At 44.6% G+C, this 15,269-nt stretch overlaps 1 protein-coding gene across 1 annotated transcript in view; it reads right to left on the reverse strand.

Annotated features, from left to right (window-relative positions):
• PRDM8 (PR/SET domain 8) overlaps nt 1–15,269 on the reverse strand; it is a 147,453-nt gene that overhangs the window by 59,452 nt on the left and 72,732 nt on the right. The window lies entirely within an intron of this gene.

Below are 15,269 nucleotides of genomic sequence, written 5' to 3' on the forward strand. Positions count from 1 at the left end.
GGGAAGCCATGACTGTTTAAAGTGCTTTGGGGCTTCCAAGGTATGCTTTGAATGTGGCCTTACACTCTGGTATGTACATGCATCTTCAGATGTTTCTAACATTATAGTGTAGGCTTGCTAATCATTTATTGTCTGTTTTCCTGTAGGGAAATAAGAAAACACTGGTGCTTTTGAATTGCTGGGCACTTTCATGGAACTCCTGTCTTTTTTCAGAAGGTCTCTGTTCCATTCCACAAGAATGTGTCTTGCAGAAATGCAACAGGTGTATTCCCTCCAGCATGGAGACAGTGATGGAGATCCTTCTCCTTTTGAACTTCTGCCTTTATAAAAAATATTTATATACCTCTATTCATAAAAAAATATTGGAGTGGTTTGCAAAAGTCACGCATAACGCCATACAGTAAAAACCATATAAAATTTTAAAATCAGAAGTCAGCTAACTACTGCATTGTTATAGCTCTGCGGTACCAGAGTCTGGGAGTGCAAAGGCGCTCATAATTCTGGGAAGTTGCTGAATGATAGAAATTAATGAATGTCAGCATTTAGCTAATACTTGGGGTATTGAAGGGAAAATACAGGCTGCAGCAATTCTCCTGAGCTGTGCCAAACATGGGGAAATTCCTGCATTTAGCTTCTGCAAACTAGCTTGGCCAGGCTAGTTAAGTGCAAGCCATTGTGAAACAATGGTCATTCATCAGCACATCAAAGAAGGATCCTTGGATCTGTGCAAAACAGGGACTTTCAGGGTTAAGGGGCAGGGGCATGGGGTCACACAGGTAAAATGTGTCCCTTGTAAAACAGAAAGATTTGGAGAAGGGGAGGAGCCAGTTAGCAAAGGTTCGAGATGTAATGCTGTGAACTCTCTTCCTCCATGAACTGCCCTTCTCTGCACACATGCCAGCTTGTCAACATCCTTCTTAAATTGTGGTGCCCAGAACTGGACACAGTATTCCAGGTGTGGTCTGACCAAGGCAGAGTAGAGTAGTAGTATTGCTTCCCTTCATCTAGACACTATACTTCTGTGGATGCAGCCTAGAATAGCATTAGCTTTTTTGCCACCGCATCACACACTTTGTAACAGTATTATGGAAAGATGTGTTCTTGAATGCCAGGGTGAATTAAAAAAATGGTTTTCAGCAGGCACTTAAACATTGAACCAGAAAGTGTTTGCTGAATCTCAATTGGTAGTGAATTCCAGAGAATTCAGCTGATGACACTAAAGTCTCAGTTTCTTGTTGCTGTCCAATGGGCTTCGATAATTTGGGGTCCGACCAATGATGCTCCTGCAGTTAGGGGACAGGGGTGGTGCTGTGGTCTGAACCACTGAGCCTCTTGGGCTTGCTGATCGGAAGGTTAGTGGTTCGAATCCCCGTGACGGGGTGAGCTCCCGTTGCTCTGTCCCAGCTCATGCCAACCCAGCAGTTTGAAAGCATGCCAATGCAAGTAGATAAATAGGTACCGTTGTGGTGGGAAGTAAACAGCATTCCCGTGCACTCTGGTTTCTGTCACCATGTACCATTGCACCAGAAGCGGTTTAGTCCTGCTGGCCACATGACTCGGAAAGCTGTTTGTGGACAAACGCTGGCTCCCTCGGCCTGAAAGCGAGATGAGCGCCGCAACCCCATAGTCACCTTTGACTGGACGTAACTGTCCAGGGGTCCTTTGCCTTTTACTGCTCCTGTAGATGATCTCAAGGATCTAGCTGGGATATGAGGGTTCAGGCATTCTGATCTGGAAACCTTGAACCGCAGTCGATTACCAAATTCTCCTGCGCTGTATCTTGTTTCAGAGAACTGAACTGTATCAAAGGATAGGACACCCGCCACCCTCTTTAAAAGCAGTTTGCTAACAACCACACTGAAAACTTCCAACTTCCTGCCTTGTGAACCTCAGTCATCTCTGTAATATTTTTATGGTATTTCCTTTGCCTCCATATTTAACATATTAGCCACATGTGGTCAACTGAACCCAGATGTGGTATATCACATCCTTGAGAGTGAAACAAAAATTAAACAACTATCAAACCTCCAACATGGTCATGCAGTTTCGGTACTCATTCCTATGCAGTTGCTGCCATAATGTAGTGACTATGAAAATGAGGTGTAAAAAGTATCTGCCTCATGATGTGCTCACCTCAGCAAGGAGGCCCTTGGCAATTCATTGGGCTCTAGGCTGCCTGAACACCATACATTTAAAGCACATTACTTTCCCGCAAATAATCCTGGGAACTGCAGTTTACCCCACACAGTGCTAAAATTGCCAGCACCCTTAACAAACTACGCTTCCCAGGATTCCTTGGGATGCGTGTATCATGCACTTTAAAAGTATGGTATGTATGTAGCCTCAACCCATCATGTGGCGATAATAGCAAAGATTTACCTTACAGGTAGGAATGGGAGTATCTATCCATTTTGGATTTTCTATTTCTATGTATGCTATTTTCACTAAAAGATAAACACGAATTGACTGGAGAACTGCATTGCAAAATTTGAAGAAGTGCGAATTTTTGAAAGATGGCTGTGTTTTGGCTTGTTTATCGGCTTGTAATAAGAGTTATTGAGATAATATGCATGAAACACTTCTAGAGCTGCTGCCCTACTCATGGAACAGCTGGTTTGTTTGTTTGTTTGTTTGTTTGTTTGTTTGTTTGTTTAAAATCCCACCTTTCCTCTGAGGAGTTCATGGTGGTGTACAATCCCCACAAAGCGGTCCAGTACCCACAACAACCCTGTGAGGTAGGTAAGGCTAAGAGGCAGAGACAGGCTCAAGGTTGCCTGGTCAATTTCATGGAGATATGAACCCTGGAGATTTGAACACCTGGAGATTTGAACCACAGTCCAACTTTCTACAGCACTGCACCACACTGGTGATCCAGCAAAAGCAAGCACTAATGGAAGAGGATTTCCTCTTCCCACTGCACCTCCATGCCACCTCCCATATTGTCTTAACCCAGTCCTAGGGTATAGAGTTTCAGGGAGCGCAGAGGCACAGAGGACTGCAGTGGAAAGGGGGACTGAAGGAAACTGTTTTTCCTCTTATGATAGTGCACAGTCCTTTGACCTTGGGCCCCAAGATGCTGTTGGACCATAACTCTCATTGTCCCTGGCCATTGGCTAATCTGGCTGTGGAAGATGCACGGTTGCAGTCTTAACAACATCTGGGCACCCAAAGTTGAAGAACTGTGTGCTAGCTGATGCCCCAGGTGGATCAAAAGCCATTCTGTGAATGGCACAGAAGTGCTGGATTTCACCCAGGGTATGTTTATTGTTGCCAAAAAATGAAACTAGGCTTGGAAAAAACAGCACTCATTCTGTTGTCAGTCAGGAAAAATGGTTTCAAGGGAATTTAAAAAGGAGAGTGTTCAAATCAGTGTTACACCCAGAGAGTGCAATAGAAAGATGGCCCATTTATATTATATTGTTGTTGTTGTTGTTTAGTCATTTAGTCGTGTCCGACTCTTCGTGACCCCATGGACCAGAGCACGCCAGGCACTCCTGTCTTCCACTGCCTCCCACAGTTTGGTCAAACTCATGCTGGTAGCTTCGAGAACACTAGCCAACCATTTCGTCCTCTGTCGTCCCCTTCTCCTTGTGCCCTCAATCTTCCCCAACATCAGGGTCTTTTCCAGGGAGTCTTCTCTTCTCATGAGGTGGCCAAAGTATTGGAGCCTCAGCTTCAGGATCTGTCCTTCCAGTGAGCACTCAGGGCTGATTTCCTTAAAAATGGATAGGTATATTATATTATTTTTCAAATTTCTATACCACTTTATATTTTAAAGAAAAATCTCAAAGCGGTTTACAGCATATTAAATCAATAAAACATAGATAAAACAATCTGAAGAAAGTAGAGTATACAGTCAAAGCAACATAACAGAAAACTAAAATATTATCTTAAAGATTTCAAAACAAAAAACAAAGGAGGTCAACTACAGAATACATATTTATGTAACATAGTAGGGCTGGTGAGTGTGGGCCCTGCACCCTAGGCCAGGTGGAAAGGGCCTTGCAGGAAGCAGCCTTCACGCCCCACAACTGGGCAATGTTCATAGCTGTCAACCTTCCCTTTTTAAACAGGAAATTCCCTTATTCCAGCGCCGTTTCCCACTGCTTCCCGCTGCTATCCCGAATTCTTAGATATCCCGTAGACTGTCCCCAGGACAGGTGAGGCTGCTGGTTCCTTATTTTCAAGGCCGCTGATCCCTTATTTTCAAATCTGAAAGTTGACAACTATGTAATGTTCCTCCAGCCTCCATTTACCTGGACTGTGAATGCTGGCAAAGCAAAATAAAAACCTATTGTTTCCAGTTGCTCATTGTGTCTCTGAGATCAATAAGGAGCGGAGTCATGGTGGCGTGCAAATTCGTGAGAGTGTCAGGAAGTGGAGAGGCACTTGTTCAACGGCTGCTCTCCCTTCCTTCCTGAAACTGATCTTCTTCACATCCTGGCTCAATGCAGTTTCCTTTTCGAGTGAGGACTGGCAGAACAATCCCCAGATTTTGCAGGTTCAGGGAAGAGCCAGCCAGCATTTTTGTTGTGTGGCCAGGAGCGGGAGAGGATGATGCAAACATCAGTTCCTCTAGGAGTTCACACTAGGGCGACAAGCTGCAGGGTTTGTGGGGAGCTAAAGGTATTAGAAGATAAGAGCCGTGCTGGATCAGGCTAGTGGACCATCTAGGGCTGCATCCTAACCTCATGGGGGCCAACCATATTCCTGTGTGAAGCCCACAAGGTGGACATGAGTGCAATAGCATTCTGCTCAGCAGCTGGCATTCAGTGTAATGGTGGAGGCAGGGTTACTGCAAGAGTAGACCGTATGGTGCCTTCTAGTGTAGCACCCTGCTTGTGGTTAACGCTTAGCTGGAATGAAATATTCAACGCAGCAATAGAGAAATTAAAATAGTAATTTATTTGTCAGACAAATAAATAAGAGGCACAGTGGTACATGGTTACCAAGCTCTGGCCTGGCCTCCTGCCATTCTGGCCAGCACTTATATTCCCTTAATCCAGCCCCCTTTGCTCCTCCTGTGGCTGCCTCTGTCCAATCAGCCTGGTTGAAATTCCTATTGGCTGTTTGCTAGAACCAATCACAAAAAATACACCCACAAAAGATACACCCATTTCCTTGCCCTTATAAGGGAGACAAAGAGCTATATATATGACATATAAGTAATAATATATCTTACATGGAATCTTAATTACCAGCTCACCTCTTGCCCTTCTTGCCCTATTGCCTTCTAAAACAAATGTTTAATCTTACATTTTTATGTTCAACAGATGTCAAGGATCTTGAGTTTCACATCAACATTGAAAGATTTCCTTCATTTAATGTTTCTAAACAAATGCCTGACAACTATATATCAAGACTGCTTGGATGGCGTCTTCTGTCTGGCAGGGGGGGGGCTGGTGGCTGACTTAATTTCAGGATAAATACAACTCTTACAACCATATGAAATAAGAATCTAGCATTCCTTAAATCCTTTGCATAATTACATTTAAGCCAATATATTTAAGCTAATATATTTCATACATTTATCATAGGTAGCCTCTTAAAAGAATAAAGCTTTTCAAAGTAAAAAGGAAGAAACTCAGTAAAACAGCTTTTAAAAGAAGCCTCTTCAGTTTAAGAAAGAATGGCTTTAGAAAAAGACTTCCCCAAAAATGCTCTCTTTCTTCTAGCTAAATGTTTTTTTTTTCCATTTGCTCCTGGCCTTTCAACCTTAGAAAGAAGATCTGGCTCATTTTACTGGGAGGCACATTAGTATTATCTTACCCAGTGTTTTTTCAGCCTTGGGGCAGCATATGTAATTCTCCCTTTTTATGACTTTGAGAATTGTTTTTCTACTATAAATCAATGGGGCCCTCTTGTCTTAGGAGAATGGCCAAGGTTTTCTCTGCCTGGCATGAAACATTTGAAAATCCTTTTTTAAGCTCATTTTTAAATACAAGCCTTGATTGAAATATATAGAAGCTTTGATAAAAATGCAGGCTTATGGTTAGGTGCCTCACTAGATGTTAGTTGACTACAACTCCCAACATCCCTGATTATTGTCCATGCCTGATGGGAGTTGGAGTTCAACAACATCACAGTAGCTACCCCCGGGTTGCTCCATTATGATGCTGTTTGAGGGATATTTTCTAGCATTCGTCAAATGAAAACAATTACAAGAGAAGCTCAAAAGTACCTTTTCATATGGCCAAAGCACAGTGGTACCTCGGGTTACATACACTTCAGGTTACAGACTCTGCTAACCCATAAATAGTACCTTGGGTTAAGAACTTTGCTTCAGGATGAGAACAGAAATTGTACTCCAGCAGTGCGGCAGCATTAGGAGGCCCCATTAGCTAAAGTGGTGCTTCAGGTTAAGAACAGTCTCAGGTTAAGAAGTTAAGAACGGACCTCCAGAACGAATTAAGTATTTAACCCGAGGTACCACTGTACCCAGTTTGGTTTTATGGGTAGCATTAGTCTCTGGTCTCAAAAACCTGGGTTCAAACTATCCCCTATTTGTGTACCCATTGGATGGCTTTCATGAAGACACTATCTCCCAGTTTCAGAGCCTGTAAAAAACAGCAGTAATTTTTTAAAAAAGATCTCAAACCTCAACCATTTTCATCAGGATAAACAAGGCAATGATCACAAGGAACTCAGGACATGAAAGCGGCAATAAAAGTGATGTATTGTAAATAACTATAAATGATAAATAAACCCTGACATACCAGATAACACCAGGGTGCAGTGGGGGCAAATGATAAGTGATGCTTGGCTCATCACTTAAGTTACAAAAACAATGTGTATAAAAGCAGATTTTGAAATCTGTAAAACACAGGAAATGAGTCACTGAGGCTAGTCCTCATGTAATCATTTGATGTACTCAGGCTACAGATAATTCCTTTCAAAGTGTTCTGCTATATGGAAGTGGTTTTCAAACTCTATTCTCAAGAACCCTGAAAGTTCTCAGAAGCTTTGATGGGTTAATGGTGGACAGCTTGCAAACCATTTTTCTGCAATGCAAAACCACATTTATATTCCTTGCATTTATCATTCAAGATGGCAGACACGGTCCTCCGCACCATAACTATGTAGATAGGTTAGGCTGGGAGTAGATGACTGGCCCATGGCCACCCAAAATGCTCCATTGCTGAGCGGTGATTTGAACTGTGGACTCTGATGTTCTGACCACTACATCACATAGGCAGATGACAAGGAATCATAGAATTGCAGATTTGACCTAAGTCAGAGGTCACCAACATGGTCTTCTCCAGTTGTTATTTAACTACAGCTCCCATCATCCCTGACCATTGATCATAATGGCTGGGGCTGATGGGAGTTGGAGTCCAACATCTCTAGGGCATCATGTTGACAACCCAATTTAAGTTCTGCTTGTGTGATGGCCTGGGATTCAGACTCGGATGCTGAACCTGAGCCTGCAAAGGAGTCCCTGCTTCCAGAACCAGCTGAGCCGGGGCTGGGGCATGAGCCTGAAGGGTCCTCACCTGTGCTGGATCCTCAGGTGCAGGCATCAGCTGAGTCTGCTCTGGCTCCTGAGGTGATTGAGGACCCATTGCCTGCAGGTGCTCCACTCTCAGCCCCGTCAGAGGAAGCTGAGGTTGCCTCTGGGTCCGGTAACCCTCCAGCCTCTCCCGAGCTACGTTCCTGCAGGAGGAGTGCTCGCCTCCAGGCCAGGAGAGGCGAGTCACCAGAGGATCAGGGCCGCCCTATGCCTTGGGGCAGATAAAAGCCAGCTAGCCCCAGTCCCAAGTTGCGGGAGCAACATTGTTGGTTGCTAGTTCTTGCCTGAACCCTGTCCTGCTTACCTGCCTGTGGTCCTGACCCGCCCTGGCTCCCTGCTTGCATGCCTGTCCCTGACTTCACCTGACTCCCTGCCCTGCACCCAGCTTCAGCTACTACGGACTGCCTTCACGTTGCACCTTTGACCACGGACTGGACTTGGACCTCGCCTATTGAGTAACCCACGGGACCAGCACAACTTGCCTCCATACTAGGCTTCATACTCAGCAGACTGCTATTGACTTCCTAAAGATGTGGGAGATCCTTCTGCTTCCTCCCCATGTGACTGTGCCCTCAGGTGTGGATTTCTTTGGATGTCTTCTCCAATTTAGGACAGAAGAAGCTTCCCTTTACTGAGTCAGATCACTGGTCCATCTAACCAAGTACAGTTGACCCTGACTGGTATCAGGAGTTTAGAGTTTCAGGCAGGAGTCTCTCTTAGTCCCACCTGAAGATACCAGGAATTGAGCCTCCTTATATCTTTGCTCTTTAGCATAGCAGATCTGGATGGGCAGACCTTAGCCACACATCAGCTGTTTAAAATCACTTTTCTCCTTGGACCACCCAAAAGAAAGTTCCTGGCAACCCAAACACTTGCTCCAAGCATTCTAAGGGCTCGTGGCTCCATTGGAAACTGAATGTTTCTTGCTTAAATGGCTGCTTTTGCTCATAAGGCGACATCAGGGAAAACAGAAATGATGTGTTTGATCTCACAAGATTGGAATGGTGTTGCGATTGAATCTAACAAGCGCATTGTTTAAAATTCTGTGTGAAGTCTTACGGTGTGCCTCCCCACTCCTTTTTCTTTTTTACTGTCAATTCAGTTTGGGGAAAGAATTTTGTTAGAAGTGTCAAGGAAATGACGGATATTAAAGATATTGACTCTGCTAGCTTATCACCGGTGCAACTGCTGCTCAATTCTTCTTGTGTTTTATCATGTACGAACAAGAAAGATCTTAATTCAAAGAGCAGGGGAGGTTTAACAAGGGTAAAAAAAATAAAAATGTAAAATTAAATTAAACAATTAATCCGTAAAGCAATATATTTGTCCAAAATAATCCATTGGTGACATTCATCTTAGACTGTCGGGATCTTCTTGAGTTATGTCTCAATGTTCGGACATCAAAGCAGATGAAATTCTGCTAAGAAGTCCCTGCCTTTTCATGGAAGCCAAGAAGCTTTGAAAGACGGATTTGCAAAACTCATAAGAGTATCATGTAAAAGATGAGCTTCCCTCCCCTTTGGAAATTGTTTTGGTATTTAGAAGCACTGGCTGTCATCCATTACCTTCAGAAAGGTACATTGCTCTTAAGAGACAGTACAGCTGGCCATTGTGGAGGCCTTAGGATACGTTACGGGTTGCAAGTCATTTTGTAGACCTCTGCCCGTTGACTCCATTTGAACAGGGGCCATATTTTCTCCCCCCTCTTTTTCTAAATGTATTTTATTCGTTTTTAACAGTAACATCATAAACGCAACTGAGAAAACAAAACCAAACTTGGGAGTACAGATTATTGGATTGTCAAGTGCTGAGCAAATGCTGGGATCGCTCTGTCAGTAGAGCACAGGACTCTTAATTTCAGGCTCATAGGTTGGAGCTCCAAGTTGGGCAAAAGATTCCTGCATTGCAGTGGGTTGGACTAGATGACCCTCGGGGTCCCTTCCAACTCTACAACTCTTTGATTCTAAGAAGAGCCAACAGCATGTGCTTCACCTACTGATTTGCTCTTGGAAAAAATAGCCCCTCACCAGCCGTAAGGCCATTTATCCTTCTATCTCCCAACCTAATGGAGGTTTTCATGGAACTCTTCCTTCTGGCTGCTCACTACTCTTCCTCTTCATCTTCCTGGCTTGAGTACAGGAGCGAGCAGTTTGTTGTAGCTCACTGGCAGGAGCCTCAACTTGCAGTTCACACTGGGTGGGAAGAGGTTAAAGAGCTCTGTGCTGCAGCATGCAACAGATATGGTTGAGATCAGGCCTATTCCTGCTTGGTGTCAGCATAGTGATGCAAACAGGGCAGTGTTGCTCTCCCAGATTCCCAGTGTCACTGCTGGTAACTGAGAGGGTGAAGGACAAAATGCAGGGAGCTCAGTGCAGTGTGGCCACGGTGTCAGATTGGTTCTGCTGCTACACTAGCACTGCGCTGATCTCCCACTGCCTCCTCAAACCTTAACATTCTCTTTTGGGAAGCCATGATAGTTAAGGGGTTCACCTGATATATGTTGAGTAGGTATGCTGCATGAGATTAGTAGCTTGAGCCTGAATTTGGTGATTTGGAAGTATGTGCCATTCTGTCGAATAGGATTTGCTTCCTGGTAGGCATGCGGGACGCTTGAGGTAGGCTTGAGGGACGTGGGTGGTGCTGTGGGTTAAACCACAGAGCCTAGGACTTGCTGGTCAGGTCAGCAGTTCGAATCCCCGCGACGGGGTGAGCTCCCGTTGCTCGGTCCCTGTTCCTGCCAACCTAGCAGTTTGAAAGCACGTCAAAGTGCAAGTAGATAGATAAATAGGTACCACTCCGGCGGGAAGGTAAACGGCATTTCCGTGCACTGCTCTGGTTCACCAGAAGTGGCTTAGTCATGCTGGCCACATGACCCGGAAGCTGTACAACAGGTCCTTCGGCCAATAAAGCAAGATGAGCGCCGCAACCCCAGAGTTGGTCACGACTGGACCTAACAGTCAGGGGTCCTTTTACCTTTACCTTAGGCGTGCTTAGGACTGCAGCCTCAGATGAAGTTCTTGAGCTTGCTTACACAGAAGAAAGTCCCATCACAATCAGGATGTCTCATTATCAAGTTTTTTTAAAATTCAGACTGGGGTACCAAAGCAATAGCTGAATCCAATTGTGCTGAAATTTGACAGGTGGTGGAGGGAAAGGTGCAATAAACTATCACATTCAGCTGATTTTTTGCATCACAGAACATCTGCTGCACGCTCAAGTCACCAAGAGCCATCTAACATGAAGCAATGCCACATTTTTCTTCCATTCCAGAACAGCTGTATTTCTTGACATGACTTGTTGCTTGCCTACATATGCGCAGGGAATTTTAACCGAGGGCTGTTCTCTTAGTGGGCGCTGAATGGCTAAAACAAATGTGATAATAAGACTAACAACAGATGTTGGGGAGTGGAACTGAAGCGCTCAACAGTGGACCTTGGCTGCAATCTTACTCCTGGAAAAAGGATTAAAGAAGGCTGTCATCTTCCTCTACTTACGAGGGATACATTGGTGGTGGGAGGCTGTATAATTGAAGAATTATGCCTCAGTGGTGCACGGTCACCCCTTTTTCCTCTTAATCAAAATAGTGGTTTGGATAACAATGAATCGGCAGCTACTAGAATGGCAACACTTTCCGTTTCTAACATGCAGTGGGCGATGGATGTCACATCCCCCAAAATGGAGGATGAAAGCAAGGACAAAAAACCCACTTTCTCCAAATTAGAAGGATATGTATCCATAATAATATTACAGTGGTACCTTGGTTCTCAAACCTATACCGCTCCGGAAGTCCGTTCCAAAACCAAAGCGTTCTAAAACCAAGGTGCACTTTCCCATTGAAAGTAATGCAAAATGGATTAATCCGTTCCAGACTTTTAATAACAACCCCCCAAACAGCAATTTAACATATTTTTTACTATCGAACGAGACCACTGATCCATAAAATGAAAGCAATAAACAATGTACTGCGGTCACACAATCAATCAGTAGCTGAACTGGGTTCCACACAGTCTCTCTCTCTCTCTCTCTCTCTCTCTCACACACACACACACACACAGAGCCACAAAAACACAAAATAAATAGCAAAAACAGACAAACCTCAGTGTAACACACAAAACGGAAGTGTGGCACTCAAAATGGAAGTATAACACTCAAAACGAAGAATGTTCGGCTTCCGAAAAAGGTTCACAAACCGGAACACTTACTTCCAGGTTTGCAGTGTTTGGGTTCCAAGTTGTTTGATAACCAAGGCATTTGAGAACCAAGGTACCACTGTAGTAGTAGTAGTAGTAGTAGTAATAATAATAATAATAATAATAATAATAATAATAATAATACTTTTATTATGTATACCCTGCCCATCTGGCTGGGTTTCCCCAGCCACTCTGGGTGGATTACAGCTCATATAAAAACACCAAACATTAAAAACATCCTGATACAGGGCTGCCTTCAGATGTCTTCTAAAAGTTGTGTAGTTCTTTATCTCCTTGACATCTGATGGGAGGGTGTTCCACAGGGAGGGTGCCACTGCTGAGAAGGCCTACCGAGATTCCCCCCCCCCAAAAAAAAATGATGAAGAGGAAAAGGACTTTGACATTATGCACAGATGCAGAGGTCTGTGTTGTGAGCCTGTCAATCTCATAAGTAAAACAAGATGGTGGGTATTGTTATTATTTGGACTTATTGGCCGCTTGTTACCTAAAAGTTATCCAAGGTCCCGGACAGCATTTCCTTCAAATGCCACACCCACATGCTTGAGGTCAGAGGTCAAAAGTGGTGTAGGTGTGGTTCATGGGATCATTGAGTTGGACTGGGGCCCCCAAGATGGTGGGGCGTCAAACGATTTCTGCCACATCAAAGCCATTCCCATCGATACCACATGGCAGGTTTGCATGACACTACCAGAGGAAGTACAGTCATACCTCGGGTTACAGACGCTTCAGGTTGCGTTTTTTCGGGTTATGGACTGCCGAAACCCGGAAGTACCGGAACGGGTTACTTCTGGGTTTCGGTGGTAGCACATGTGTGGAAGTGCCAAATCACAACCTGCGTGGGCACAGACGCACCGCTGCGAGTTGCGAACACTGTGGGTTGCGGACGTGCATCCCACACGGATCACGTTTGCAACCCGAGCGTCCACTGTACAGTGCAATAATTAAAAAAATGTTGCCATAAATGGAGTCTGGAAAAATCCCCAGAATAAGGGGTCTGAAATTGCACAAGGATATGTGTGTGTGTGTGTGTGTGTGTGTGTGTGTGTGTGTGTGTGGAGCACCACAAGCAATCACAGGGGTTGGTGTAGGAAGTACTTGTGTGCTTTTACACACTCTTAGGTTTTTACAGCAGCAGTGTGATGGGGACAAAATATGATGGCAAATATTAAAAGAAGGGACTGTAATGCAACGGCAGAGAATTTGCTTGGCAAGTTCTCAGGACTTTCTATCCTAGGCACTTCTAATTACAGCGCCTCTGACATTTTTTGCTTGGAAATGAGCTGGAGTTGAATTGACAGTTTGTTGACAGTACTAGGCTATGGCTTACCACTGGTCCCCCCCCCATTCCCTGCCTCAATATATGTGTTGAGGGGTCTATACTGGCTAGAAATTAGCTTCTGGGCCCAAGTCAAAGTTCTGGCTTCTAACTTTAGAGCCAGAAAAAAATGAGAGAAGCAAGCCTTTGCTTAGGACTCAGTTCAGCAATCAATTGTGCTTAGACAATTGGACTAGGCCCAGCAAGACACAGGTTCAATCCCCAGTCTGCCACAAAACTGCCTGGGTGATCACCCTCCCCTCTGTCTAATGTGCCCTGCAGGGCTGTTTTGAGGATCAAAAGCATGGAGGGAGAACCACGTATGAGACCCTGAGCATTTTTTTATATGATTGCCATTGTTTACAATCACGCTTTTGATACAAAGATTTCACAAGAAACACAAAAACTGCATTGAAATAAATGCAGGCCTCTACTGAGCCCCACTGTCTGGTACCTCATGGGTATATATGGTTGCTTTCCATGAAGATCTCCACCACTTACCCACCCATAGCTGTGTGGCCTTCCTACCTCCCCAAGTATTAGCCTTGGATAGTGTGAAAAGTGCCCATCCCAGCCAGGGTGCTGTGTCTGTCTCGTCTGCTAAATTAAATAGCATCTGTGTTTAGATTTGACTTTGCGCAGATGTTTTAAATGAGTGGCATCCTTTGGGACTGAATGAGCCAGGTACATATCAATAACAATAGCACTTAACGTTTGCACAGAGCTTACAAGGGTTCAAATATACATTCCCTCATATTCCTCTGGAGCCATCTCTCCCATTTCCATCTCTTAGGAACATCCCTTCCTTGGAGTAAGGCATTATGGGTGAGGTGGTGCTAGACTGGGCCTGTTGCTGCCACCAGAGTACAGTATCAACCACTGTTTCAAGTTTCACAGCAGCAGGGCCAAGCTCTGACAAAGGGCTGGGGTTTCCTTTCTGTTGCCTAGAGTCTTAGGCAACAACTGCTGGTCTTGTAGCTGGTCGACTGGCTGTGGCAACACGGCTAGCCAGTTGGTCAGCCAGCCAGGTGATGGAATGGTGTACAGTGGTACCTCGGGTTACATACACTTCAGGTTATGGACTCCGCTAACCCAGAAATAGTACCTCGAGTTAAGACCTTTGCTTCGGGATGAGAAAAGAAACTGTGTTCCGGCGGTGTGGCGGCAGCAGGAGGCCCCATTAGCTAAAGTGGTGCTTCAGGTTAAGAACAGTTTCAGGTTAAGAACGGACCTCCGGAACGAATTAAGTACTTAACCCGAGGTACCACTGAAGTTGTGTGAAGGAAGGACTCTGATCTGCTGTCTGTCCTGATCTGCCATCTGAGACAGTGGGCTCAGCTTGGCTAATGGATGGGCTGGTGACCTCATCTCTGCGGAGCTAGGTTGTACTCTTGAAGCAATACCTCATGGGCTGCTTCTCCCCAAATAAACCTACCCAGGCCCTGCAGTCATCACCTGAGGCCCTTCCTCGTGTGCCACTTCCACAAGAGGTCTGGTGGCAACAAAAGGAATGGGCCTTTTCTGCAGTGGTTCCGTTTTTGTGGAATGCTCTCCCCAAGGAGGCTTACCTGACACTTTCATTATACATATTTAGGCACCAGGCCAAAACGTTCCTCTTCTCCCAGACCTTTGGCTGATGAACATTCTATGTCCTTTTAAATGTGTTTGGGGATGGTGTGGCTTTGTTTTGTTCCCATTATCATTATGTACTTTTTATTCTGTCTTTTCACGTTGCAAACCCCTTCTGAGATGTTTGAATGAAAGGTGGTATACAATTTTCATTCAACAAAAACGTTTGGCTCTTTGTTTGTTAACAGGCCTCAAAGAACTATTTATTTCAGTCTTGTTTTAGTTCATAAGTCTGGACCGTATTTCTAAATGTTTTTGTTCTCCATTCTAAATCATGTTCCAAAAGGAAGCAAGTTTGCATACATACTTCTCTTTCCCATGGGATCTGGGCAAATGCCAGGTTCAGCAGAATAACAGTGGTACTTCAGGTTACATACGCTTCAGGTTACAGACTCCGCTAACCCAGAAATAGTACCTCGGGTTAAGAACTTTGCTTCAGGATGAGAACAGAAATCGTGCTCCAGCGGCACGGTGGCAGCGGGAGGCCCCATTAGCTAAAGTGGTGCTTCAGGTTAAGAACAGTTTCAGGTTAAGAACGGACCTCCGGAACAAATTAAGTACTTAACCCGAGGTACCACTGTACTCTGAATCTTGAAAAGCACAG

The sequence above is a fragment of the Podarcis erhardii genome, assembly GCF_964252035.2.
Source record: "Podarcis erhardii genome assembly, chromosome: 9".
NCBI classification, from domain to species: Eukaryota; Metazoa; Chordata; class Lepidosauria; order Squamata; family Lacertidae; genus Podarcis; species Podarcis erhardii.